The 12,347-nt window shown below is 46.0% G+C and overlaps 1 long non-coding RNA gene across 1 annotated transcript in view; it reads right to left on the reverse strand.

Moving 5' to 3' along the window:
* Positions 1–12,290, reverse strand: part of LOC308507569 — a 13,912-nt gene extending 1,622 nt beyond the window's left edge. Inside the window, exons 1-2 of the long non-coding RNA XR_013994898.1 lie at positions 12,082–12,290; positions 11,245–11,374 (exon numbers count right to left, since the gene is read on the reverse strand). This is a non-coding gene — a long non-coding RNA (uncharacterized lncRNA). The remainder of the gene's footprint in view (positions 1–11,244; positions 11,375–12,081) is intronic.
* Between the last annotated feature and the right edge of the window lie 57 nt (positions 12,291–12,347).

The following is a 12,347-nucleotide window of genomic DNA, read 5'->3' on the forward strand; positions in this document are numbered from 1 at the left end:
TTGTCGTCTCAGAATCTGTGACACAAAGAAACCCATCTCCTGTCTTAGGAAACTTAATGCTGCAAACTCTTCCTAGAGGAACCTTTGAAGACTGTTACATAAGAACACACCTTCCTCAAAAGAGGAGTTTCCCTCTGCCCTCATCCTCCTGCCTCCCTCCCTTTTATTGTGTTTTTTTTCTCCCCTTTGAGACAGTGAGTTTAAGGAACAGCAGATGTGTCTTTCACGGATTAACGGGTGTCGTCCTGACCGAGGAAAAACTGGGATGAGGACAGGATGGTTTGGACTGGAGTTGGCAGGGGCGACGGAGCGGGGGAAGGGTCTGGAGCAGAGCTACACTGGACTCGGCACAGTCGGAGCACCATCCTTTGCTATGAGGCTACTTCTCAGGTAACCAGGAATTGAGGGGAAGGACCGAGTGGAGGCCAAGCATTAACGGCAAGCGTGGGGTTTGGAGAAAGTCCAAAAGCAGGTGTGGCTGTGACCCATCTGTTGGCCCTGACCAGTTTTTTCCACTCACTTGGGCTTGGGCCTAAGACAGAACACTTTTTTTCTGCCCTATGTTAAGGTTAGGTAAGGGTAGAAATCAGGGTTTAGGGAGTACATTCTTCATCCAACATGATGCTGTAAACATCTTTAATGGGGGAAAGGTTGAAATACATGGCTTCCTCCTGGAGCAGTTCAGGGAAATGCGCACTGGGCAGGGGGTGCCCTGCACAGCCAGGGCAAGAGGATTTCCTATGTGGGGCCCACTGAGGCCTGCCTCTCTGGCGATTCTGAGAGTCCTGCAGCGCCGGCTCTGCCCCATGTGGTGACATTACTGTCCTTTTTGTGGCTCATGGATACGGCTTTCTCCGGACCCCTTACAGTGGTGCATATTCTAAAATCCCTTTCTCTATTATGCCATAACCTTGCTCTAGTCAGTGAATGTTCCTAATGCTGCTGTTTCAACATTTGAATTTCTTTTAATTTATGAAACATGCAAGATTTTAAAAAACAAAATGTACACACATCCACATGTACACACATGCTTTGCTATGTGGCTTCCAAGGTTTAAATTTTGAAAAGTAAAAGAATTAAAACTTCACGACCACAGACCACCTCAAACCAGAAATACCTCAGAATTTTCTACTTGTGTAAGTTTTATTATATATTTTATTAGTTGTGTTGTCTTGTAATAAGTATATTTTAATGTAAGTTGGCTTTTATGACAAGAAAGTTTAAAAGAAATAGAGAAAAAGAAAAAAAAGTTTGAGTCTTCTAGGTAGTGCTACCATTTTTGTTTGATAACGCCCCCTTGTAAATAAATAATTGTCACCAACTGTAGGTTGGCTGTCTGGGCCAAGTCTGGGCATTCATCACTCTTGTTTGTGAAGGCTTTTCCTTCTGGTTTCTTTAGACCATTTTATTTTAAAACTGGATCTCTTAATATTGAGGGGAGTTGGTGGGCAATGGGAGAGGTTGAGTTGGGTGAGAATGGGAGAGGGGCACCTCCTCTTGGGTTATTTGGAGGTTCAGATATTTCCATCAACTTGATTGGTTGATGTTCAGAATGACAGGTAACCCCACTTAAACTTGATGGCCCTTAGAGACCTGCATGAGGTAATTTTACTTGAGATTTAATTTCTTAAGGAAGTTAGCAGCAGTGACAGCGGAAGAGATCCTTAGTGTCTCGGAATCCACACTGACTCGGGAGGCAGTCTATGCTAGAGTTGCGTGCCTGGAGTGGAGAGTTCTCGGCCTGTTGCCCCGGAGTTGGCAATCTAAGAGGGCACTGCTTCCCACTCCGCACGCTATGTGCAGCATCTGGGGCCTGCCTCTTGTGTGTGTCCTTTTCTCTGCGTGTTTGGGCATAGTGCGTGGGAGGTGAGTTTGCTTCCCTCTCCGCGCTCAGTTTTTGCTTCATGGGTCAAAATGTGAGCTGGCCAAGGTGGTACAGGGACAGGTTTCTGTTTTTTTGGTTGGTTTTTTTGGTAAGCTATGATGTCGTTTACTTTAAAAAAAAAACACAAACAAAACTATTTTGTGCTGTGGTATTTTCTTCCCTTGGAATAATTTTTAACAGCAAAACAGGCCTTACAGCAGTTGCTTTTCTTTTTCACTTATTTCTTTAAGAAGCTTTAAAATATTTATTGAGAAGTGCCATATCTAATTTCTTTAGCTTTCTCCTCAGGCAGTGCCGGGCATCTCTACTTTTCACCCTCAGAAGAAACAAACCACTAACAAATGTAGCTCATTTACTATGGGAATGATGGGATCACTGATCCTACCCAGGGTGGAATACTAAGCGCCAGCCTCTCCGTGTGGTTTTAGATTTCCTCTGGGTGATTTCTCTTTTGTGTGCTGGCTGGATTCTTGTGAGAACAGCTTTGACCTGGCTGTGGAGGGTTGCACCGTTGCCCTGGTCTGGGCACCTGCTGATCAGGATGAGCGCAGACGCGCAGGCCTTCTGGTGGCCGGCAGGCCTTTTATCTGAGTGGGCTCCCTCTTCGCTGACCCTGTGCTCAGCCTCTGTGGCACCTCTTTGGGGCCTTGGCACCAGAATGGAGTATCAGGAGATGGTACCTGTTTGGTGTGGCCGGGGAGAGGGGAGAGTCGTGGGGGGTCTGTGCCAGTTCTTGGGACTGCAGGCTGCCCTTTCCCCTCATGCTGTGTAACATGCACCCGTCAGGCAGTGTTGCTAATGGCTGCCGCTGGCCAGAAGAAAGCGGTGATCTCTTTCCAGGGCATGCACTGGAGCCTCGGTGTATCTTTTGCCTCACATCAGGTGTTTGTCTCTTTGTTGTCGTGTATTCTTTGGGGAGTGAACCGTCTAGAATGCAGGTTTATAGGGCTTCTGCCTATGCTCTTCTCCACAAAGATTTATGTGACATTCAGTACTGGGCAGCTCAGATAACGATGACTTTTGTTTTTCTTTCCTCACGCTCTGTGGAAGACTGGTGGCAATGGAGTCTGGCATCATTTTCCCTGCCCATGGGAGAGGCTGCCCCATCGACGGTGGGAGGGCAGCCAAGTCAGGGGAACAGAAGTGACCAAGGGTCCTTGTTCCTTCCTTTTTAGTGTGCTGTCACCCAAGCGGGCTCCTGGCTGTAGGATGGGATGTGTAGGAGAATGTATTGTTTGAAAACACCCGTGATTACTGTGGGAAGATATCCCTAGCCAGAGAATTCCAGGAATGAGCTAGAGGAGGAGGAAGCAAGTGGGGACGGAAACCACTGTGTCACAGTGTCCCGCAGAAGACTCTTGCTGACTGAGGGGTGAGAGGTAGGCAGGGAAGGCCGTGGACAGTCACTAGAGCATCCTGGGGCTGGCACGAGCTGGATTTTCTCCTGAGACCATTGGTCCCTATCAGGAGTCCTTCTTTGAGTAAGTTACTCAGGGCAAGGGCTGCAGATGGACTCTTCTTAGGAGAAAGGGAGACCTGGCTATGAGGGAAAGTCGTGAGCCCTATCAGCCTTTGTCATTCAGCTTGGCCTTGTCCTGTTGGCTCTTGGTTGGTGCTCAGCTCTGCCAGGGGATGGCTTCCCTCGAGTGCCAGCTGCTCCTGACCCTGTCTGGACCTGGCACATGAGAATACACAAGGACTTTGTCCAGCCTTGAACATCTTCAGGAGCCTTGCACCCCCCCACCCGTCCCTGACACACACACACACACACACACACACACACACACACACACACACACACACACACATTCTCAGCTAAGGGACAGATCTCTCATCTCCAGGCCACTGAGATAGTTCTTCCATTGCCCCTCGGGGGCCGGCTAACCCTCTTGTCATGCATGGCTTGTCGTATGCTTTAGAAAGCAAGACGGTGATCCTGTAGTTCTGCTCTGTCACCTTTCCCTCCAGTTGGCTTCTTGCTCCCTGCCATCCTGCTACTCTGCACTGGGTGGTTGGACTGTGTGTGTGGTTTCCTTGGTAGTGGCAAGCCCAGCTGTGTATTGAATCTCTACGATATACTGTGTGCAGCTCAGAAAGCCTGTCATGTGGTCCCTATGCTCTGAGCTATAAGGGCAGGGAGGTGGCTGTCCCATCCACGGTGGGAGGATTGGATGGTCCTCTTGCAAATGGAATTTCGCACCATGTAAAATCCCCAGCACCTACTGGTAATAGAAGGGTTTGATGTTTTCTCGTAATATAGTAAGCATAAGTATGTAAGTTTTTAGGATTGGTACTGGGAGTCCAATAGCAGGCATTATTCCTGAGAACTTGACTCACTAGAAAAATATCTAAGTTGGAAAGCATTTTTCAGAAGTTAACTCAGTTTAATCATCAATCGGTTCCAGCTACTTCAGTAGCCTGTTGGGTTCTTAATGGCTCATCTTTGGAGAGATGGCCAAGCGTGGTTCACATTTCAGGGGCACTAGACCACACCTTTCCAAGAAGCACAGTGAATTTACTCACCTACCCCTCATCCAGGGTTAGCAGCCAGAAAGGAAAGGGCACGGTGGCTTTTTCTCCTCATTTGGGCGATATCTACTCTCCTTGGTTAATGGCTGTTCACAAAAGCTGAACTAATAAAATACTCAGTAGCCAATGTGTTCAGCCAACCGTGTTTCCCCGAAAATAAGACCTAGCCGGACAATTGGCTCTGATGCGTCTTTTGGAGCAAACTTATGTTCATTTTTGCTCCAAAAGACGCATCAGAGCCGATTGTCCGGCTAGGTCTTATTTTCGGGGAAACACGGTAGTAATGGTAAGTTTAGGTCTTGGTGAACTGTAATGGTTTGATAAAGAAACAAGTCCAGTAATTCAGTTGAAGTTTTTCTTCTCAGTCCAGATTTGTGAACATTTAATGAATTCAGGGTTATATCCATAGTTCTTTAAGATTCCCCGTAGTTGATTTGTAACCAGCAATCCACCTATGAATGTATCCCAAACCCTTAGAAAGCTTGGAAAAGTTTTTAAAGATAATGATTTAGTTTTGTAGGTAAAAGAAACTGAAGTTTAAAACACACACACACCCCTGGAAATTAATTCAGTTGACTCAACCACATTTTAAAAACAACTAGTGGGTGCCAGAGACCCATAAACTATCAACTCATCAAATAAAATCCAAATTATCTAGGGTTATTTTGGGATATTCCTATTTTATACTAATTTTGGGTGTACTGTAAATTCTGGTTTGGATAAGGTTTTGAATTGAAAGGATTTACCATATTTGCATTTTACCAAGCTTTTCCATTTTCATGAGGGTATCTTCCAGGTGTGAATGAAGCAGGACTTTGATTGTGGTACTCCATGTATCCCTGTAGTGCCAAAAACCAGTGATACTTTATTTGCTCCTATGGTAGCTCGTAGAGATAACACAGTGGTTTTTCCTCATGAATTAAAATGCATGATCGGTAAACGCCAGTGTGTGGTGATGGCCCTGCACTGCCCTTTTCTTTCCAGGAGTGTCTGGTTTGTCTGGGACCTAGGCAATTCTGAAGAAATATACACATGGATAAACGTGTGTTTGCAGTGGATTATACAAATGTGGGCTCTTCTGGATATCTGTGGAAAAGTATCACATTTCATTTTCAAAGTTTACATTTTGAGCTCACGGTTATGAAAAATAGGACCCATTAGCTAATGCTTTTCAGGCAGATGAGGATGGGTGTTTTGCAAGTGGATGAGTTCCCTCGAGTCCTGCGAATTTCTGCTGTTGGTTGGGCAGGGGCTCATTTCCTGACTGTCCCAATCACGTCTGCATCAGAATGTTGTTAGCTAGCATTGTAAATAAAGAATAGGTTATATAGTAGAGATACGACACTTGAAACTTTACTTTAAAAAAGTCTATAGCTCTACATATATATTTAGTTATATCACCTGACAGATTCTTCTGCACAGTGTGGAGATTGTTTTATACCACAGATTATTTTTATAAAGTCGAGTGAGTTTGAATAAGAATGATTTTGTAACCAGAGTAATGAGCTTTACCTTTCAAGATAAATGTACACTGGAGTATGAGTGGTGTGGAGCTTGTACGGAGCTACCCTCACATGGATGCTCGTGGTACACTGGCAGATGGGAGTCCAGTTATGGGTCCTGTTTGGCCCAAACTCCACTGTGGCTGCGGAGGACAGTGATGCTTTGGCTCGGCTCCTAGCAGATGGGGGGAAGGCGTCCTGAGGAGAAGGCGGAGCCTGTGGTGTTTTACATTGGCGCTTCCGCCTCAGATTTCTTTTGAACAAAGGGTTCTGAGCTTAAATATTAGTTTGTAAGCTCCTGCCATAAGATGTAGTAGTGTGAGGGTGTTTTGGGCAATAGACATTGTATGGGGGTATACAGTTGGGGTGGGTTGGGACTAGAGTAAGAATCAGGCTACAGATTTTTGAAATTTGAAATAAGGACTTGGTGATTTGAGTAAATCACCAAGCCGAATTATCTAGGACCAAATTACCCATTTTTTAAGACAGAATTTCCAGTTGAGTAATTATGTAGAAAGGGGGTGGGCGGGGAGGGTGGTCTGTGGACATAGTGATCAAATTAAACGGAGAGCTGCCAGGCACATTTTGTCCTCTCTGATCAGGGTGGTGTGGAGGTGAGAGTAGGTTGGCTCCTGTTTTCATCGAGTGAGTCAACCAGTAGCCGGTCAAGGAAGCTCAGATGCCCGTGCCAGCTGGGCATCTTTCAAATGTCTACACAGGCTTCCCATTTTTCCTACCAAGGAATCAGCATCACTGCCATAATGTGGAAGGCGGTCTTCAAATTAGCCTTTTTATTTTGGGGTAGAAAGTGGATGGTGATTTGGGTGAGCCTTTTTGATAGGGATATGGGGGAGTGAATAATGATCCTAATTCTGTGTCCGTAATTGCTAGTTCTGAGGCCCAGCTGAGGGCCTGTTCCACACCCTACCTGCTGGCTTCCGTCGGCTGCGTTCAGAGGTGCAGTGGTAAGGACAGTTCTGTCAGGAGAATCCCTAACGTGTCATTTTAAACCCACTGTGCTGCTTATTCAGTCTGGTTTAGAATCAAGTTTTACTCTTTGCCCCTTTTATACTTGGAGTAAATTTAGTTTCAGCAGATCCGTAGCACTCCAGGAACCAACCCATCGTTCCTTTCCCTGTTCCCTGTAAAAGAACATTTCTCTGCTCTCCAGCCCGTCTGAATGTAATTCTGTTGTGCCTTTGTTTTTGTCATCTGCCTCCCCCAAAAGCAACTGCTGTAAGCTTTTTTCTACTTGTCTTTTCTAGCCCCAAACCCCATCTTTTTCCTTTTTCCCAGCTGTAATTCCTGGATGCAGTTCTGTGTTCCAGGTATTTTAAGAACCAGTTACCTCAGACCTCATGTTGAACGGTGTCACCATCTGGGTCCTCTCAATACTGCAGGCTTCTAACATACACAGGCAGGAACCCTGCCAAGTGTGGGCACTTATTTGTTGTGAAGTAAAACTCTTCCCAAGTACTGAAAACAGGGGCTTCTGGTAAGCTCTTGGCGGCACTGTGGTGGGATGGGTCTAGAGTGTCATCTGAACGGTGCTTCCAGTGTTTCCCTTTCAATTCTGCCATTTTCAGTATTCTCGTGTCTGAATGGGCAAAGTGATTCAATTGACTGGTCTTGCACACAAATTAGTTCCAAAGATGAGCTCTTTGTAACACATTTCCAGTCGCTAAAGCTCAAATGTAGAACATTCCTTTAAATGGCAGGTTTAAAAACCCACCATCCACCGCAGTGCATTTTGGGAAGATGTCTGTAGCATATGTTGCTGTGAAATTAGGCCTTGCGGGATATGGCTGTTTGTCATTTTGATGTATTTTAAATAAATATATATATATATATTTTTAAAAGAGTCTTTTTTACCAGTTCAAAAAGTTTAATTAACCAGCAGTCACCACATCTGAATTTTTGTCTCTGGGGCATAGAAGGCAGACCAAGACGAAAAGTGGTAACTCAGTCATTCGAATGTGGGCTGCCTGCCTGGGCTGTCCTGCTGACGGAGGGACACAAAGGTCATTGTGTTCCCATAGGGTCTGGACGCAGCCCCTGAAGTGTTTGGTCTCTGCCCTGTTCGGAGGACTGTTGACTTTAGTCCCTGCAAGTGCTTTAGCCCAAGTGGGGTTTCCTCAGAGCACTGCCACGACTTAAGTGTATGTTTAGCCAAATAATTTCTCCATAAGGGAAAAACACGCTCATCCAAATTTTACCAGCAATGACAGATGAGAGTAGGAAAGATTAGGCAACATCTGGGTTTTGATTTGGAAAGTGTCCAAGTCATCATCAAATGAGAGCTGGTGATCAGACAGAAATTCCTAAGAGACCTCATTTGAAAGTGTTAAGACCTCCTGTGAGGGGAGGAATTGTTAAAATGCCAGCGGCTTTTCCCCCCATTTTTTCCCTAGAATTCTGTTAAAAAAAAAATGCAAAGAAAATTGAGTGGTACTTGAGAATTGAGGGTGAGGGTTACCGCAGATTAGAAACATACTTCTATTATAGATTTCAATTTCACACCACAAATCCACACAATGCCATTTTTCAACTGTACACGAGAATCTGCTTATGAATTTGACATGATCTTAACTGTAGCGTCAAAGGCTGAATTTTTCACCTGTTAATATTTTTCCACATTTGTCCTTGAATCCGAATAACTATACAGTACTGTAAATTCAACTTAGATCGAGTTTGATGTCAATTCTTGTGAAAAGAGCTTCTGCATGTAACAGACACATAAAGAACACAGCGGAGTATACAATTTGCAGGACCAATTTTGGAACAAACACAAAAATGTCACCTCTCATTTGCCATCTTATGTATCAGTTTTACCACCTACTTCTAAATTTGTACATTATTTGTAAGGAAAAGAAGGAAAAATCCTAAGACTTGTCTAACTTAGTGGAGAATGTGTGTGTTGGGTTTAGGATGATAGCGAAGTCTTATTGAGCTGTGTTATCTAACTTGTATATAAAAATTGTAATTAAAAGTTTGGATTCACCTGTTTCTTGCAGTTTAAAACGAGTAACTGCAACCTGGAAATGTGACTAGTATATGATTTAAGGCTGTAGAAGTGAGGAAGCTCTTCAAGTGCTAAAACTAAAGACTTCTAGTTTTTGGCTCAAATTCAATAAGTACTGTTTGTATACCAGGAAACGTGAGATGTAAATGTAATAGGTCACTTTTCACCCTTGTAGCTATAAAATAAAAATTTTGTAGAACAGAAATAGCTTGTACTACTGAATTAACAAAAGTTATACTAAAGTATCATGTTTTTAAAAATATATATGTATACAGAGTTAAGCTTGTTGCTGTTACCCTGTCTGGATTTGAAAAGTGTGCTGATATATATATATATATTATATACATGCGCACATCTAAAATGGCCTAAAGCAGACATCCATGTAATTACAGTTGCAAAATGAAGACATTTTGGAAAGAACATTGTATCATAGTTCATTCATTTGCAGTGGATCTTTGTTCCTTTTTACTGTGGTAATTTTAGAAATGAGTGTCAAGTTTGAAATTAGATATGCTAAGTTGGGGTTTTGCTGCTTGAACTCTGCACTGGGTCCTCAAATAAACCGATGTGAATGTAGTTTTTTCCCCTTGTGTGAAGAAGCAGCCACACCCCAACAGAATAGGAGGAAAAATCTAGAGTTATTTCAAGTTTTATCTTTTTGTATATGAAAATAAAGTAAAATAATAATAATAAAATCCTGTTGTGTCTCTTAATCACATGGCAGGGGGCCGAGGTTCCTTCTCCTGCGAATTAGGAATAAATAAAAGTGTTCTCCCACTTACAGTGCCTACTCGAGCAGCCCTGTGAGTTCCTGCTTGGAACACATGAAGTTAATAGCTGAGTGCCTGGTCTACCATGGTTCTATGGGGCAGGAGCTAAAGCACAGGTCTTCATTGCAGCTCTTTAGAAGCCCAGGGCCCAGATGGAGACATTGTGGGCTTCTTTTAAATGGACTATCTTGGGATTTGGGGTAAGTTCTTGTAGGGCAGGGATGTATTTTGCAAATTTCCAAGATCCCCCCCCTCCACACACACATACTTCCCAACCCCCAGTCTTAACGCTTTGCAGACAACCCCAAGCAATATCTTGTAAGTGGAGCAGAGAAGCCTAGAAAATAACTTCTATTCATGACTCCTGCAGAAGACAAACTCTGCCATTCCCAAATATGGCTGAGTACCAGGGTCAACTGCTGAGCTATTAAAAAATATATTTCTGGGACACTACCCCAGATCTGAATCAGCAAGCCAGGTCTTACGTTTTGGAGTTTCCTGATTTGTCACACTAAACAAAAACATGGTTCCCTGCTAATAAAATAATGGTAGTCTCTGCTCCCTAACAAAGAAAACAGGAAAGCCCCAGAAATCACTTCACTGCTGTCTGCAGTAATATAAAAGAATCTTTTGGCCCGTGAGTAATTTGGTAAGTAGAGAAACACCAGCTTTGAATTCTTCTAGTGAGGTTAATGCCTTTTTACTTACCGTTTATTATGAGGATTAGAACAACTTGCTTGGAACTCTTGGGGAACAGTATCTGATAAAGGGGCCCCTTTAGGGAGCAGTTGGGAAGTTCACCTTTTATTAGTGAGTACCCCTAATGATGAGCACAGAGGACAGGAAGGCAAAGGGTTAATTTTTGCACGAGGACCTTGGAGTTGGAAAGGCTGGAAGGTTGGACTACAGGGGTCATCCGGTCAAATTTCCCCCTCAGCAAAGGAATTCTTTCACCAAAAGAAATTGGACAAGGAAGCTGGTTTATAAAAGCAGGCTTGCCCAAGTGCGTAGGTGGAAGAGGGCTCACAGGCCTTCCCTTAAATTTCAAGTACCCCCTGTGGAACACTAGGGGTCCCCTGATTACTGTTTGAAAAAGACTGGTCCACTCCCTTCATTATAAAGGTGGGCAGACAGGCCCAGAGGGGGGTATCCTGCCCAAAGTCAGGTAGCCCTTCCCATCCTTCATCTCTTGGGGCCAAGTGTGGGGTTCACTGTTTCCCAAGGACAGGATCTGGATCTGGATGAGGAAGTCACCTGCCTTTTACCCCGCTAGTGTTCAGCACAGTGCATGGCACTTGGGGGGCCTTGGAGAAATACCTCCTCAGTGAATGTGTATATTTAGTAAATTCTGGTGGAAGCTGCCAAGTAGCTTTGAAACCTACAGACACCAGTGCTGCCTGGTTGTATGCGTCAGGACTCTTGGTTGTAAATGATGTTACTGGAAGGCTCCTGGGGCACGGAGCCACGCCACGCCAAACCAGGACGCGGCCGGACTTGAGCCTCGGCAGCGGGGCTCAGGGCACCGCAGGCCCTCACCTGTGTCTCGGCGTGTCTTCCCCCGGTGGCCTGGTGCAGGACCGCATGCGTCTGTGCCCGCGGCTGCTTAGCAGGAAACAAGTCTGTAGACAGCTCGCTCCGAAAGCTCCACGTGTCCCAGCTTTCCTACCTGGAGAGAGTTCCCCACGTAAGCTCCCTGAACCGGCTGCGGTGGACCGAGCTCAACCGCTGAGGGTCAGAGGTCCACGGGACCACGGGCCTTCGCGAGCGGTCTTCCCGAGGGCGGGGCGTGGAGCCGCGGGGCTGTCAAAGCCACGTCCACACTTCTCCGGGTGGTGGTTACAAACGCCCCCCCACCCGCCAGCTCCGGGAGCTAAATCCACACGGGCTGCCGCGGATTGTGCTGCAAAATGAAGAAGACCCATTCCTTGGGGGGCGGGGGGGGCGCATAAAACATACTGTCCGTAGGCATGCAGCAATCTCGATTGTGTATTTTATCAAGATAGAGACGACTAAATAAAAAGGGTTACTATTTACGGAGCTACATGCTTCACGTTCAACCCAAAACGCTTCCACGTGGTTCGTGTCCTCTAATGAGCACAAACCCCGTGGTCTACGTATTATCATTCCCGTGTTCGGAAGCCTAGGCCGCCGAAGCCACACTCGCGAGGTGGCAAGTGGCAGAGGGGGGACCCGCACGCCTGCCCTCGGGGTCGGGGGCGTCGGCCGCCGCGGAGCACGCCCGGGTCAAGAAACGCCTCGGGAGGCACAAAGCTGTTACCATTAGTTACGATCTGCGTACCACGTGACTCCAAAGGCAGGCGTCGTGGGGGCTCTGAGGACCCCAGTGTAACCACGCGCCAGTGGTCTACTCACCTACAACAAAGGTATTCTCTTGTCAGGACTATGTACGCACTAGTGAGCCCTCAAAACGCCATGCTCCCCCCCATCCCCGGGCCAAGTGGACCGGCGGTGAACGGGCGACACGCTTGGGTTTCCAAGTTTGTCACCAGGGAGCGCGCGAGGCCCCGCGCGAGGCCGCCGCGCACTCACGCGCTCTCCGCGCCTCGGCTCCGGACGGGCTCAGGGCGCGCATGCGTATCTTGGTCCTGAGGCGGTGATTGGCTTCCGGGCGTCAGACC

This window comes from Rhinolophus hipposideros (genome assembly GCF_964194185.1).
Source record: "Rhinolophus hipposideros genome assembly, chromosome: 14".
In the NCBI taxonomy this organism is placed as follows: Eukaryota; Metazoa; Chordata; class Mammalia; order Chiroptera; family Rhinolophidae; genus Rhinolophus; species Rhinolophus hipposideros.